The sequence below is a fragment of the Armigeres subalbatus genome, chromosome 1 (assembly GCF_024139115.2).
Source record: "Armigeres subalbatus isolate Guangzhou_Male chromosome 1, GZ_Asu_2, whole genome shotgun sequence".
Taxonomy (NCBI): Eukaryota; Metazoa; Arthropoda; class Insecta; order Diptera; family Culicidae; genus Armigeres; species Armigeres subalbatus.
Genome location: NC_085139.1, coordinates 285,513,668 through 285,527,245, shown reverse-complemented (window position 1 = coordinate 285,527,245; position 13,578 = coordinate 285,513,668). Strand labels below are relative to the sequence as shown.

The following is a 13,578-nucleotide window of genomic DNA, read 5'->3' as shown; positions in this document are numbered from 1 at the left end:
AAAATTATTTCGCCTAATTATGCTTCAATTGGCCATAATTTATGCATCATGTTGTAGGTAGTGTATTTTTGGTTTTATCACCAACATCGGTTTGGCACTTGTCGTACCGGTACTTTGACTGCCAGGTCGAAGTATTCTAGATGTTAGTCACGCGAACAGGAACGATATTAGCAATCTTATATTATTGAATCAACTGGAGAGATCGAGGAATGGAAGGAAAATTGAAACCGGTACCTACTACATCCATAAAAAAGCTAGTTGCTAGGGGGAATGACGGCTTTGGCAGGTTTTGTTCTATTATTGTCAGGGGTTTTTTTTATGACTGGTTATGCTCAAATTTGGCCTAAACATTCTTTGCATATCAAAGAATATTGTGGCCAAATTTCATAAAATTTGGTCGACAAAAACCCCCTGACAATAATAGAACAAAACCTGCCAAAGCCGTCTTTTCCCCTATGAAAAATGACAACAAAACAAATGTCATCTGTTTGATGTGTTTGTTGTTGTCCAAAAATGGTCTAGTAGCCTAGAATTATGAACATATCGGCATAAGGAGAATGAATCCAGAACAAAATATGATCAGAACACATCGAGATAGAGAGATATATGAATCATTTGTTTGTGAAACTGCATATATTCATTTTACACAATTCTGAAAAAAAAAAAAACAATAAAAAACGGTTTTTGTACAAATTGGCATCGAATCTTTTGATTTCTTCTATACAGATCAATAGTGTTGGGCAAAACTAAACATCCCGGGGCACTTCCAGTTCGAAAACTACAAACAGTACTCCATAATTGCTCTTCAAAGTGCGTGCACATATGTAGTTTCTCAAACAAACGAAAAAAAATTGCATCATCATATTACAAGTATATGAATGGAGACGCATGGTACATGGATGGTATATAGGTTATCGGCTTTCGGCTTAGCTGACATTTACTCAGGGTGGAGATCTTTTATTGGTGGCCTTTGCACCTTGAGAGTGTTTTATTCTAACGGACAACTTGAATCATACGCGATTTGTTTGATTTATTGACAGGCTCAGCCTTGTGAAGTATACAAAAGTTTTTTTTTTCATTTTTTCTAGTGGTGAATTTTACATAAATACAGCTGTAAAATTTCCGAAATCGCAAGCAGAATCAGAAAACGTCACATCTTGCATCACAACATTGGAGGTAACGAAACAAACATGCTTTTAAAAACGCAGTACTAGACTACAACTTCCCGCCAAAACAAAACATCATCCGGAACTGGAGAACAGCGCATGATCCCAGCCAAGGACTTGCATGCAAGCTCCTTCCAAATTCGCGACCAAACGCGTTCCGAATCGAGCCCCGAATCAATTAACCCCCCAATAAAGCACCCAACGAAGACGGACGGGACGGGACGACCGACCACCGAAGATGCCGACACAGACAGCGGGCGGTAGACAACACTGCTGGCAAGTGTCGCAACTCAGTTGCTCGTCGAATCGGTCCGGATGCGGTCGTAAGCTTTTTGGTAGCGCGCGCGATTCCAGCGGTTCCACACACCACTGCCCCAGTGAACGGCAATGTGTGACAGGTCTGGATGAGTTCTTCGATTTTTTCTTCCTTCCTGCGTATACGGATTGCGATTTTTTCCTTGCCGTCCGTGGTGGTCATCTGGCGGAGATGTTGACGATGACTGTGTGATGATTGTCGTCGATTGAGAGTGCGGCGGCGAGTGTCATTGCCAAGGGAGATGACGGCAACGGCGAGGATTGCGACGTGATGTTTGGATACTTTGGGACGCTTCGCGGGTAGTGTGCTGGCAGGTCTTCTGTTGCTTTTTGCAACGAGAAAAGGGTGAATCCAGGCTGGAAGAAGTGTATCCCTTTTCGGCAGGGGGCGTTCGTTCAAGTGGAGGTTTTGTGACATAACCGATTTCGTGAAGAAGGATGTTATTTTCTGGGGGTTCTGACTTTCATGGTGTCGAGATAAAAAAGCGGTCCTTCGGAGGGAATGTTTTTCTTTGCTTTTCGTTTGGTGAAAGAACACATTCAGGGGTATTCATATCGTCGGCTTATGGGAAACGTGACCTCCCCAACTTTCAGTAGTGATTGTTCTACGGCTGTGTTGCGTTGTGGAAAATAAATGCAAATGCCCAAGCCTGATGGGAATCGTTAACAGGAAAAACGAGAAGTACCGAAAAAGGCAAAGCCTTTAGAAAAAAGGGAAACAGAAGCAAACCCTGGTGAAACCTTTTTATTGATAAAAGGAAGGAAGACGAAACCTAAGAGTGCCCTTGAAGTGAGTTCCCGCAGTGAGAAAAGAAATAAAATCTGTCCAAACAAAGTGGAATGAGGATGCAGTGAAAGCAAAAGGGCCCAAGCGTGAAGCGAAAATTGAAAAGTTTACCCGAGTGTTGCTAATTTGGGATTCGTGTGATTGTTTACCGAAGAGTTCGATAGGAAAGTGGAGTGGCAAAGCCGAAACCAGTCAAGCGGCGGAAGAAAAATGATGCGCGAAAAAAAGTTTTCCCCGAGATTGATGGAGATGAGTGCGAGAATCCGTTGAATACAGACCGAGCGAGTCAGCCAAGGCTGAACGGAAGAACGCGAGTTGGCGCGTGGCCAGAGCCATTCGACTCGGAAGTGGAAAACTCAGTGGAGCAAGCACGGAACCGAACATCAGAAGCAGAAGCAGCGGCGTCCAATCCAGAATGTAAGCGAACCGGAGCGTAAACCAGTAAACTTTGAAATATGTACATATTTATTTAGGTGGAGGGTGTGTGTGAATTATAACAGGGAACAACGTGGGAAAGAAGGCGAACCGGACTGGACTGCGGTGCTGGTGGAGACCATCTGGTTTGATTTGTGATTGCTTTTCCCCTGGAGGCTAGCGGTTTGTTTGTTTGCGCGAGAGCAAGCAGGTCTTCAAGGAATGTTAATACTTCTGAGAAGGTGGTACTAAAAAGGTGATTTACTGTAGTTCTCTGTTCGCCGTAAGCGAAATTAAATGGAGCCCATAATTCCGGGTGCAAAAATGCTAGAGGGAAATATTTCGGACTCGTTAGGAAACAGGTGCGTTTGAAGGACATGAAAAGTTAATTATGCTGGAAATGTTACAAGGAGGAAATAAATGGATGCCAGCCCGGGTTTATTAAATACCGGCGCGAACTGGGTCATCTTTATGATTTTTTTTACATCTGTAAAGGGTCAACAAATTGTTACGACATTTCATTCCACTTCACAGACTGGTTCTCAATAGTGCCATTTTTAAAATAAGGGGTGTTTCAAATATGACGTCCACTACCTTTTGAGATTTCTAAACCCCTCTCTGTCACGCTTTTTTGTATACCTATGACCTATGACGACATTTTTGAACGACCCCTAATGATCATGAATTGAATTAAAAGAATTGTTAGAGCGATAACAATTACGTTGTACCTACCCACCAAAGATGTGTATGAAGATGAAATGGTAGCCATTGACAACAATAAAATAAATAAATAAATTCAGTGTAACTCCTGAGCTCTTTAACCAAATTTATCCAAATTTGAAACAACTATTCCATATCTAAGAAAGACGATATTAGACTGGGTGGGAGTGTCACAGGTAAATGGAAAAGAGGGCATATTTATGAAATGAAAAGATTTGAATATTTTTTTAATGCATGGGTTATTTTAAAACAAATTTGGAACATGTATTCTCTATCGAAAATAAACAATTATAGAGAGGTTGGAAAGGTCATTTGTAATACGGGAGGTTATTGGGGTTGGGTATTGTTTAGGCACTTCTCCGACATTATCGACGTCAGGGCATATCATGGCGCTAACATCGACTCTGACCATTATCTGGTGATGGATAAACTGCGCCCAAAACTAGCCGTCATCAACAATGTTCGGTGCCGATGACCGCCGCGTACGACTTAGAGCGACTGAAGCAAGCTGATGTCGCCACGGGCCGTCTACGCGCACCATCTCGAGGCAGCGTTGCCGGAAGAGGGTGAGCTCGATGGGGCCCCTCTTGAGGACTGCTGGAATACAGTTAGAGCAGGCATTAACGACACAGCGGAGAACAACGTCGGGTATGTGGGACGAAGTCAACGGAACGATTGGTTCGACAAAGAGTGCAGACAGATTCTGGAGGAGAAGAACGCTACGCGGGCGGTCGCGCTGCAGAAAGGTACCCGGCAGAACGTAGAACGTTATAGACGGAAGAGTAGACTGCAGACCTGCCTTTTTTAGAAGAAGAAACGCCGCATGGAAGAAGAGGAGTGCGAGGAGATGGAACAGCTGTGCCGTTCTCAAGAAACACACAAGTTCTATCAAAAGCTCAACGCATCCCGCAAAGGCTACGTGCCTCGAGCCGAAATTTGCAGGGCTAAGGATGGTAGCATCTTGACGGACGAACGTGTGGTGGAAGCAGCACTACGAGGAACATTTGAATGGCGCTGAGAGTACAGGCAGTGAAAGTCAAAGCAACGGAGGAGATGACTACGTCAGTTCAGCGGACTATGGAAGCCAACCAGCCCCCACCTTGAGGGAAGTCGAGGATGCCATCCAACAGTTGAAGACCAATAAATCAGCTGGTAAGGATGGTATCGGAGCTCATCAAGATGGGCCCGGAAAAGCTAGCCACTTGTCTGAACAAATTGATAGTCAGAATCTGTGAAACTGAACAGCTGCCGGAGGAGTGGAAGGAAGGGGTTACCGTGCAAATTCAAACTTTGGACGCTTAAGCACTTTTTGTAAGTCTCACCGTTCTAATTACCATTACAATCATAAAGCACTATTTAAGTCTCACCGTTCTAATTACCATTACTATCATAAAGTATATCGCTTATCTTTGTAACACAGGATTAACATGTACGAATTATTGTGTAGAATCCTTGCGATTAATAAAACTGTCCGGCTTCTGTTATACTCAAACTTCGGACAGAAGCAACATTGGATTCATATTTCGGACACAACGTTTCAAACTTCGGACAACAAATTACACAATATTGAGAAGAAATATTGCAAATAATTATCACTAGATAGCTCAGACTGACATTCAATTATTTCATCACATTGAATTAACATGGATTACTAGATCGAAACTATCCTAAATAAAGCTAAAACTATGAGCTGAATTGAAACAGCTGGATGAAACATTTCAATGACATATTTCTGAAAACCTCCCATACAAATTGGAGTGTCCGAAGTTAAAGTATGTCTGAATTTTGATTATCCACGGTATATTGAAAACCGGATGCGTGGAAAACGGAGAACGAAATAAGAAAGCGTGTGCGTTTGTCGAATAGAAGAAATCAAATGAAAATTTTCTTTATTTACTTTTCTTCACACGTTGTAGTGAAGCAACGCAGTACCCAGAGAATATACTTTAATATACACTGTGATCAGTTTATAATCAGTTCTAACATATATGCCCCATCTACAATAAAGGCGACAAGAGTGTGCGAACTTTTGAGCGATCACCATCGTTAATGCCGCCTATAAAGTGATATCCCAAATAATCTCCCGTCGTCTGTCACCATTAGTGAATGAGCTCATGGGAAGTTATCAAGCCGGCTTCGTTGACGGCCGCTTGACCAGAATACCAGGTCCCAACGCACCATCTGTTCATTGATTTCAAGGCGGTATACGACAGTATAGACCGCGTAGAGCTATGGAAAATTATAGATGAGAACAGCTTCCCTGGGAAACTTGCCAGACTGATCGAAGCAACGGTGGATGGTATCGAAAACCGTGTGAGGATTTCCGTCGAACACTCCAGTTCGTTCGAATCACGCGGGGACTAAGACAAGGTGATGGACTTTCGTGCCTATTGTTCACCATTGCGCTAGAAGGTGTCATCCGGAGAACCTGGTGTAACAGCCGGGGTACGATTTTCAACAGATCCAGTCAATTTATTTGTTTCACGGATGACATGGACATTGTCGGCCGAACATTTGTAAAGGTGGCTGTAGTAATAATATACCTAATAATTGTTCGGATGTCGAGAAAATACGTTTTTGTAGCAGCTTGCCAGGTGCCGCAACAGCCCCCCCGTAACTCAGGCGCAGGATCCTCAAAACGCAGCTGGATGTTCTGTCTTCTATAACAGGCACCGCGATTTCAACACTCGCGTGCACAACTGCCGCCATCTCAAATTTCGAACACGACGAATTCTAACGCCAGCTTCATGACCTCGGATATCATGATTCATATCAACTTTCTCCTAAACACATTTCCTTGCGCTTTTTTCCATGACCATATTCCTTGCCACTTACAACTTGCCTCCAAAAACCTTTCTCGGGATTTTTTAGGTGATCGATTGGAACAAATCTCTTTAACTTTTTCAACTATCTTTCTAGCCTCGTTTGCCATGGCAAATTTATACAAATGCCTTGTATTTCCTCCCTCTTCTGCTATGCGTTCCGTCGTATTTTCCGTATCGTTGGTTCTATTATTACTGTCTGACTCCGACACTGATAAACACTTCACTACCTTATGGTTATCGAATATTGAACCATGTACCGGCTTCTCTTGTGTACCGTACACTGACCATCCAAGCCTCGACCTTACTGCTATTGGTTCACCGGGATCTCCAATACGCGACTCTAATGGTGCAAACAAATGCAGATGCTTCAATCCAATGAGCATTCGTGGCGCCTCTAATGAATAGTCCGCTACGTCCAGCCCTTGTAGATGTTCGTAATTGTTTGCGTTAGCGTTATTGTAATCTCTTACCGTATGTACACTTTTTGACGTAGGACTTACGTCTCTCTTTACTATACCGGGTGTCATTTCAAAATATTCAAATCGACCGCGATACGCTGTATTGAAAGATTTTAAACGTTAATAGCGTTCGTCATAGTGGACGAATTTCTGCGGTAAGCCCCTCAATCGACAGATTTCAAGTATGCCTTCCATGTCCATGCTTGATAAGACCCGAAAAGCTTGTTTCAATAGGCATGAAACTGTTTTCAATGAAAAACATTGAGATCAAGGGAACCTATAAATATGGGTACCGCATAATTCTTGCATCATTCCATTACCACGTTCTGATTGGTGCAGATACCAGCGAATGAGCAGCCGCTGGGTCTGCCGAGAAGCCATAAAATAGCGCAACGCGATTTTTTTCTTTCATTCTGACCGGGACAAGCGCAGCAACCGCATCATCGATTGAACAGCACTCACACCTTTTAGCAGGGAATGAAGTCTGCACCAACCGCTTTTTCGGCTCGACACCATCGAAGCGACCATCATCAGCCGAAACCTAGCCAGTACATCAGCAGTCCACCCTACAGACCCGACAAAGCAGCAATGCTGAGCAGATACCGGCAGCAGCAGCAGAGTCGAGCCTAGACCGGCCGGCATCGGTGCTGAGCCGAGACAGGCTGAAGAAAAGCCACATGATGCAGCATGTATGTCCAAAAAACGGTTCTTCAGAGAGCCAATAATAGAGATCAATATCAATGCTTTCAATACCCTTCGAGATAGAAATTGTACTTGGGTGCCAAATCCAATATTCTAGAGATAAAATTTTATGCGTGATTTTCATAAATTTGACGCTAACTAACAGTGGATAGTTTTTCTGATTTAACCGCGAAGTGGACGAAGGACTTCGCTTGACCATGCCTTGAAAGATTCATAAGATGTCCAAATCTCTCACATAATCTTATTTGAAAAAAAAAAACACCGATAACAGCTCAAACATTAATAAACTATCAATCGATTTTTCATCAAATGTTGGATTTTTTGGCATTGATAAAAAAAATATGTAGATAAACATTGTTTGATACTGACCGCACACAAAGCGAACGTGACTGAATGATCGTCCCATGTTACCAATTCTAAATCTTATCACCCGAAATCCCATGTCCGGGTGTTTCCTTCCTTCTACTACTAACAATGTTGTCTCAGAACAGAACACGTACTTCCCGCCTGAACTGCAATTCTTAGCTCGCTTGCCCGGCTTATTGGCCTGTAGCGAAAAGTCCCGTTAGGAAATAGACGCCAGCAGCGAGCAACAAGCGTAAAAAAGAAGAAGCCCTTCTTGAACGCGTTGATGATGATGACGCTTTGGCTGACAAAGAAGCGGGATACAAGACACTAGCTGATTGGCCCACCATTTGGGAAGCAGAGAAGATTCAAAATAAGGTATAAAAGAAAAGTGCATTCGCTCGCAGAGCATTCAGTCTTTTTTATACCATCACTAGAAATTCGCGGTTATTTGAAAAGATCGTTTTCTTACTTTTTGCACTTAGCCGAAGCAAACAGCCTTTTTCAAGGCTCTAAGAGTTAAAAATAATGTTCTCCTTCAGTCGCTATCGCACGGATTAGAAGGCTCTTCAGTGGAAGGGCTGAGATACAGTCTACATCCCCTGCTGAGCCAACTTGTAGTTTATTTCAGGCAGTCCTTCAGTGGGAAGGTTGCCACTGTCGAGGCTAATATTTCGTGACCGGACAGATACTTCCTGAATTTTTTTTAATGATTTTTGTTCGAGGTAGATTTGATTTTTGTGTCGGTTTGATGAGAAGATTTTGCCAAGGAATGGTATGCAACGCGGATTATTTATCCAAAATAGTTGATGTTAAGTCCTACGTCCACTTAGCGGTTATGTCACAGACATTACCCACTGTTCGTTTTTATCTCTATTTTCTTGGTGGACTCCGGACTTGATATTGACAGGCTAATATTCTTCGAATCTTGCTCTTTTCGTGTCATCCCGGAAGTCCACGAAATGCACAGAGGTTGCATATCTCCATCGCATTTTAGTTTCTCTGCCACCGAAGATTCGATAAGCGTATATGAAATCCAGAAATGTCAAAATCTTCAGTGCCCTGGAGCCATTGTATACTACGACGGGAACGACGCGGAATACTACCGACGACTGTGATAAGCTACTATGTACGTTACATAGGGAGTGTGCGTTTAGTTGATGCAGCAGCGTGTTATGAGACCCGTTACAATTTGCCACTTTGCAGCTGATGTTCATCTTACACTTGAAGTCTCCATGATCATTGAGACAGCTTCTGCACAAATCCCAACTCTGCACAAATCCCAACGGTGCGCACTACTGTTTCGTCCTGGTTGCGAACGTTCACAAACACTCCTGAACGTATTTGCTTGCACCGCCCCGAACTAAATGTTCGACAACTGGTTTCCTGCTTGTAATCTAAACTAACTGCCTCTAATGCAACTGAAACGAGCTCCACGAGGAAATCTGCCATCGTACGTAGCATTATTTTGCTTCCTCCGCATATCTCGTTTCGTTTGAAGCGGATCCAATCCATTTTTGTGCTAGATGGAAGCTTTTTCGCCAGACGTGTTGCTTCCATGTGGTCACAGAGCTGTCGAACCAACCGGCCGAACGTGATGAACGACGGCGACGCCGGCTTTTCTGCTTTCGAGACGTCTGCAGATCTCTCCTTCACCAACAATGTCTCCAAAATTGGCTCGGGTTGACCAAACTGTTCACGAAGCTCTTGAATTAACTTGAAACAAACTGAGGAAGCAGAAGTCGCGATCCTACTGCTTCCAGTGCAGCTCCCTTTAAGCATTCCTGCAATCGTACTAGGTTCTCTAGATTGGAAAAGCCACACGCCTTCGTTGTCGTTTCATAATTGGTGATGAAAACTGATCACTCTTCTGCTTTTCCGGTGAATGTTGGTAACGGTCGTGCCAAAAACTGTCGCGCAGACAGTTGAGCTTTAGTTGGCACTACTTCTACTTCACTTGTCATAAGACGAGTTTATACCATCCCATTGAATTCCACCACTTAATTGTATCTTGACAGATACGTATTTCGACCTCAACAGTAAGGCCGTCTTCAGTGTCTCGTACTTGACTCGATTCGACGACTCGTACGAGACACTGAAGACGGCCTTACTGTTGAGGTCGAAATACGTATCTGTCAAGATACAATTAAGTGGTGGAATTCAATGGGATGGTATAAACTCGTCTTATGACAAGTGAAGACATTCCACTAAAAAGCTCAAAATAATTTTCTTATACTTCTACTTCATTAAATGCACCACAGCAGGCAGCAGGGACCATGTCCAAGGGCTTGACGACCCCTCTCCAGCTGTCTGTGAGTCAGGGAGAACTGCCTAGGCCGTGGTGGAATTTAGCAGTTGGCTCTGTGGGCTAAAATCCCTCCCAAAAAACCACAAGTGCCCGTAAGCAGACTCTATCAAAGCGACTGTGTGCCGCTTCAAAAGCACAAGCCCAGGGAGTGCCATTGGCACATCAAAATTGATCCCAGTAAGATCCTGATTATGGTATACTGGTTGCATGTTATTGGTCTTGTTTTTGGATATTGAGATATTGTGAACGCGAGGGCTGGTAGTCTGGTTATTCTATTCTCTTAGTAAGGCCGGGTGACACCGACCTGAAACGGCGAATGGGCTAATGGCCAGGCTGTCTTCCGTCCCCTAAAACCGTGGCGGGCCTTGTAGCACGCGGTACAATTCTGTCGCTCAGCTGGCAGCTGAGTGGGAGTAGGCTTAGATGCTTTCCCTGACTAGCGCTGATCTGGCTCTGAATACGAAAGTGTCAACCCTCGCATGGCCTCCCTGCATGCCGCAAGGTATGTATAGATAACCATGGGATCGCGAAGGCGACTACACCAGCAGGATTCGACAGCAGCCGCAAGGGGGACCCAACAGCGATGAATTCTAACAACACAAAACACAAAACGTCGAGGGATGCAGGTGAGGCGAATGGTGGTAAGGAGAACCCTTTCACCAGACGTAGCGGCCTTGAAAGGTCTCCCCAAAGATCGCCGGGGGAAGGCGATGAGGAGCCCGTAGAGGGTCTGAGGAGGGGCCGGTTGAAGTAAAGATGGACGGCCTCACCCTGACCCGCGTCATCAAATCTGTGATGGCGAACCACGAAGAACGGTGGTCACACGATGGAGGTAGTCACGGAGGTATCCGACGTGATTATGTCGTTCCTAGACAACCGGGTTAAGTACAGCAAGGATCTGAAACTTGCTGTGCAGGCACTCTGTGCCCTAGTAGTTGAGGCCAAATCGGAGTGGAGGTCCCTACTAGAGGCCAGCAAGAGTGCGGAGAGAGAGCTCCGCAAACTTGTCAAGGAGCGGAAGCAGGCGGATAAGGACAAAGAGGAGGCAGAATCGAAAATTCGTCTCCTGTCCAAGGGCAAACGACTGGCGGAGAGCCAGGTCGAGGAACTCCACAAAAGGATGGCTGTAACAGGGGCGACCCCGAAGCTGAGTAAGGTTACGCATGAGGCGAACCTGAAAGCAGCTGTCGAGAAGTCCGCAGCCCCGAAGCCAGAGAAAAGGAATAAGGTCGAGCAGAAGGATGGCCATCCCAAGCCGGTGAACCCAGTGTCTCCACCATCGAGGACCACTGAAGCTCGCCGGGAGGAAGATCTACCGTGGAGGGAGGTCGTGAATCCCAAGAAGGCGAGAAGGCAACGGCAGCAGGCGGCAGAGAAAGCGGCAGGCGGAGCGATACGCGCCACTATTAAGAAGGGTAGAGCCCAGAAGGAGACGGGTACGCGTTCCAATGTCAGTGGTAAGCGTAAAGACAGAGGCGAGGCGATTATCGTCAGTACTGACGACAAGAGCTACGCCGAAGTCTTGAAGGCCATGAGAGTTAATGACAAACTCGCTGGCCTAGGAGAGGATGTCAACTGCATCCGAAGGACGCGGAGAGGCGAGATGATTCTCGTCTTGAAGCGGGATGCTGTTCAGAAGAGTACTGAGTACAAAAAGATGACGGAGGAAGTCCTGGGCGATGGGGTTCAAGTAAGAGCCCTATGTTCAGTTTCGAACATCCAGTGCAAGGGCCTGGATGAAGTAACCGAGGCTAGAGACCTGGTCGACGCACTGAGAGATCAGTGCAATGTCGAGATCCAGGAATCTACGGCTCGGTTACGCAAAAGCTTCGCGGGAATGCAGGTTGCCTCATTCCAAGTACCTCAGGCTGAAGCCAAAAAGGTAATGGATAAGGCTAAACTGAAAGTGGGTTGGTCGGTATGTCCGCTAAGTATAAGCCAACCGCTTCAGACCTGTTTCAGGTGTCTTGGCAACGGTCATAAGTCTTATGACTGTAAAGGACCTGATCGCAGTAAGCTATGCCGTAGGTGTGGAGCTGAAGGCCACCAAGCTCGCACCTGTCAGGCTGCACCAAGGTGTCTGATCTGTCCCCCGGGTACAGACAACAGACACCTCACCGGTGTCCAGGCTTGTCTGGCCTCTAGAAGGATCCAGACACGCAGGTAACACAGCTGAATCTGAACCACTGCAAGGCGGCTCAATTGCTACTACAACAGTCGGTTACTGAGTGTAAAGCTGATGTAGCTTTGCTGTCCGTAGTTGGATTGCGGATAAGTCTCAGATGGTGGCCATCTGGACTTGCGGGCGATATCCCATCCAGGAGATAGTATCATCACCTGATGATGAAGGTTTCGTTATAGCAAAGGTAAACGGTGTTTACTTTTGTAGCTGCTACTGTCCTCCCAGGTGGAGTATAGTGCAGTTTACTAGGGTAGTAGATATTCTTGCAGCAAAACTAACTGGCTTAAAACCGTTAGTTGTAGCAGGCGACTTCAATGCGTGGGCAGTGGACTGGGGATCCCGGTCCACAAACGCCAGAGGTCATACCCTGCTAGAGTCGCTAGCGGTATTGAACGTAGTCCTGCTGAATGAAGGCCAAGTGTCAACGTTCAGGGGACCGAACGGTGATTCATGCATCGATGTGACCTTCTGCAGCGCGCGATGGACGGTGGAGCCAGAATGGAAGGTTCATGAGGGGCATACCTCCAGCGATCATCAGGAAATTCGTTTTATGATCCGGTATACCCCCGTAGCAACCACAAGGCGGATCGGCAAAGCCGATCTAGGATGGCGCACCTCGCAGTTCAACCCAGAACTCTTGGAGGAATCACTACGATGGGAGACGCGAACAACGGGATTAAGTGGCGACGAGTTAATCGATGTACTAAACCGTGCATGCGATGTGACGATGCCTAGGAGGACCTTCCGGAAATCGGCAACCTGTGTACTGGTGGACTGACACAATTGCAGACCTTCGTAGAACCTGTCTTCGAGCAAAGAGAAGGTTGCGACGTGCCAGAACAGACGCTGATAAGGTCGAGAGACGCAGGGTGTTCCAGACAGCGAGCAGAGCTCTGAACTACGAGATCAAATGTAGTAAGAGAGCCTGCTTCGAGCGGCTGTGCAGGATGGCAAACGACAATCCATGGGGAGATGCATACAGGATGGTGATGGCTAGGACCAATATCACGCCACCTGAAAAATCTCCGAGGATGTTGGCCAAAATAGTCGACGGGTTGTTTCCGAGACATGAATCATCGAACTGGCCCGCTACTCCGTATGAGTCAGTTGACGTGATACCGCTAGTGACTAACGAAGAGCTTATCGTAGCTGCAAGAAAACTTAAGCTCAATAAGGCGCCAGGCCCGGATGGTATTCCAAACCTGGCCCTTAAACACGCCATTCTTGCCAATCCAGATATGTTCAGGAGCTACCTCCAGAGATGCATGGACGAAGGAAACTTCCCAAATCGATGGAAACGACAGAAATTGGTGCTATTACCGAAGCTTGGCACCTATCGGCATACAGACCAATTTG

The 13,578-nt window shown here is 45.7% G+C and overlaps 1 protein-coding gene across 1 annotated transcript in view; it reads left to right on the top strand.

Annotated features, from left to right (window-relative positions):
- Positions 1–1,472: 1,472 nt before the first annotated feature.
- The window catches only part of LOC134215187 (uncharacterized), a 305,718-nt gene continuing 293,612 nt past the window's right edge, over positions 1,473–13,578 (top strand). The window contains exon 1 of the mRNA XM_062694424.1: positions 1,473–2,685. The gene's annotated coding sequence lies outside the window, so the exon portion shown is untranslated. The remainder of the gene's footprint in view (positions 2,686–13,578) is intronic.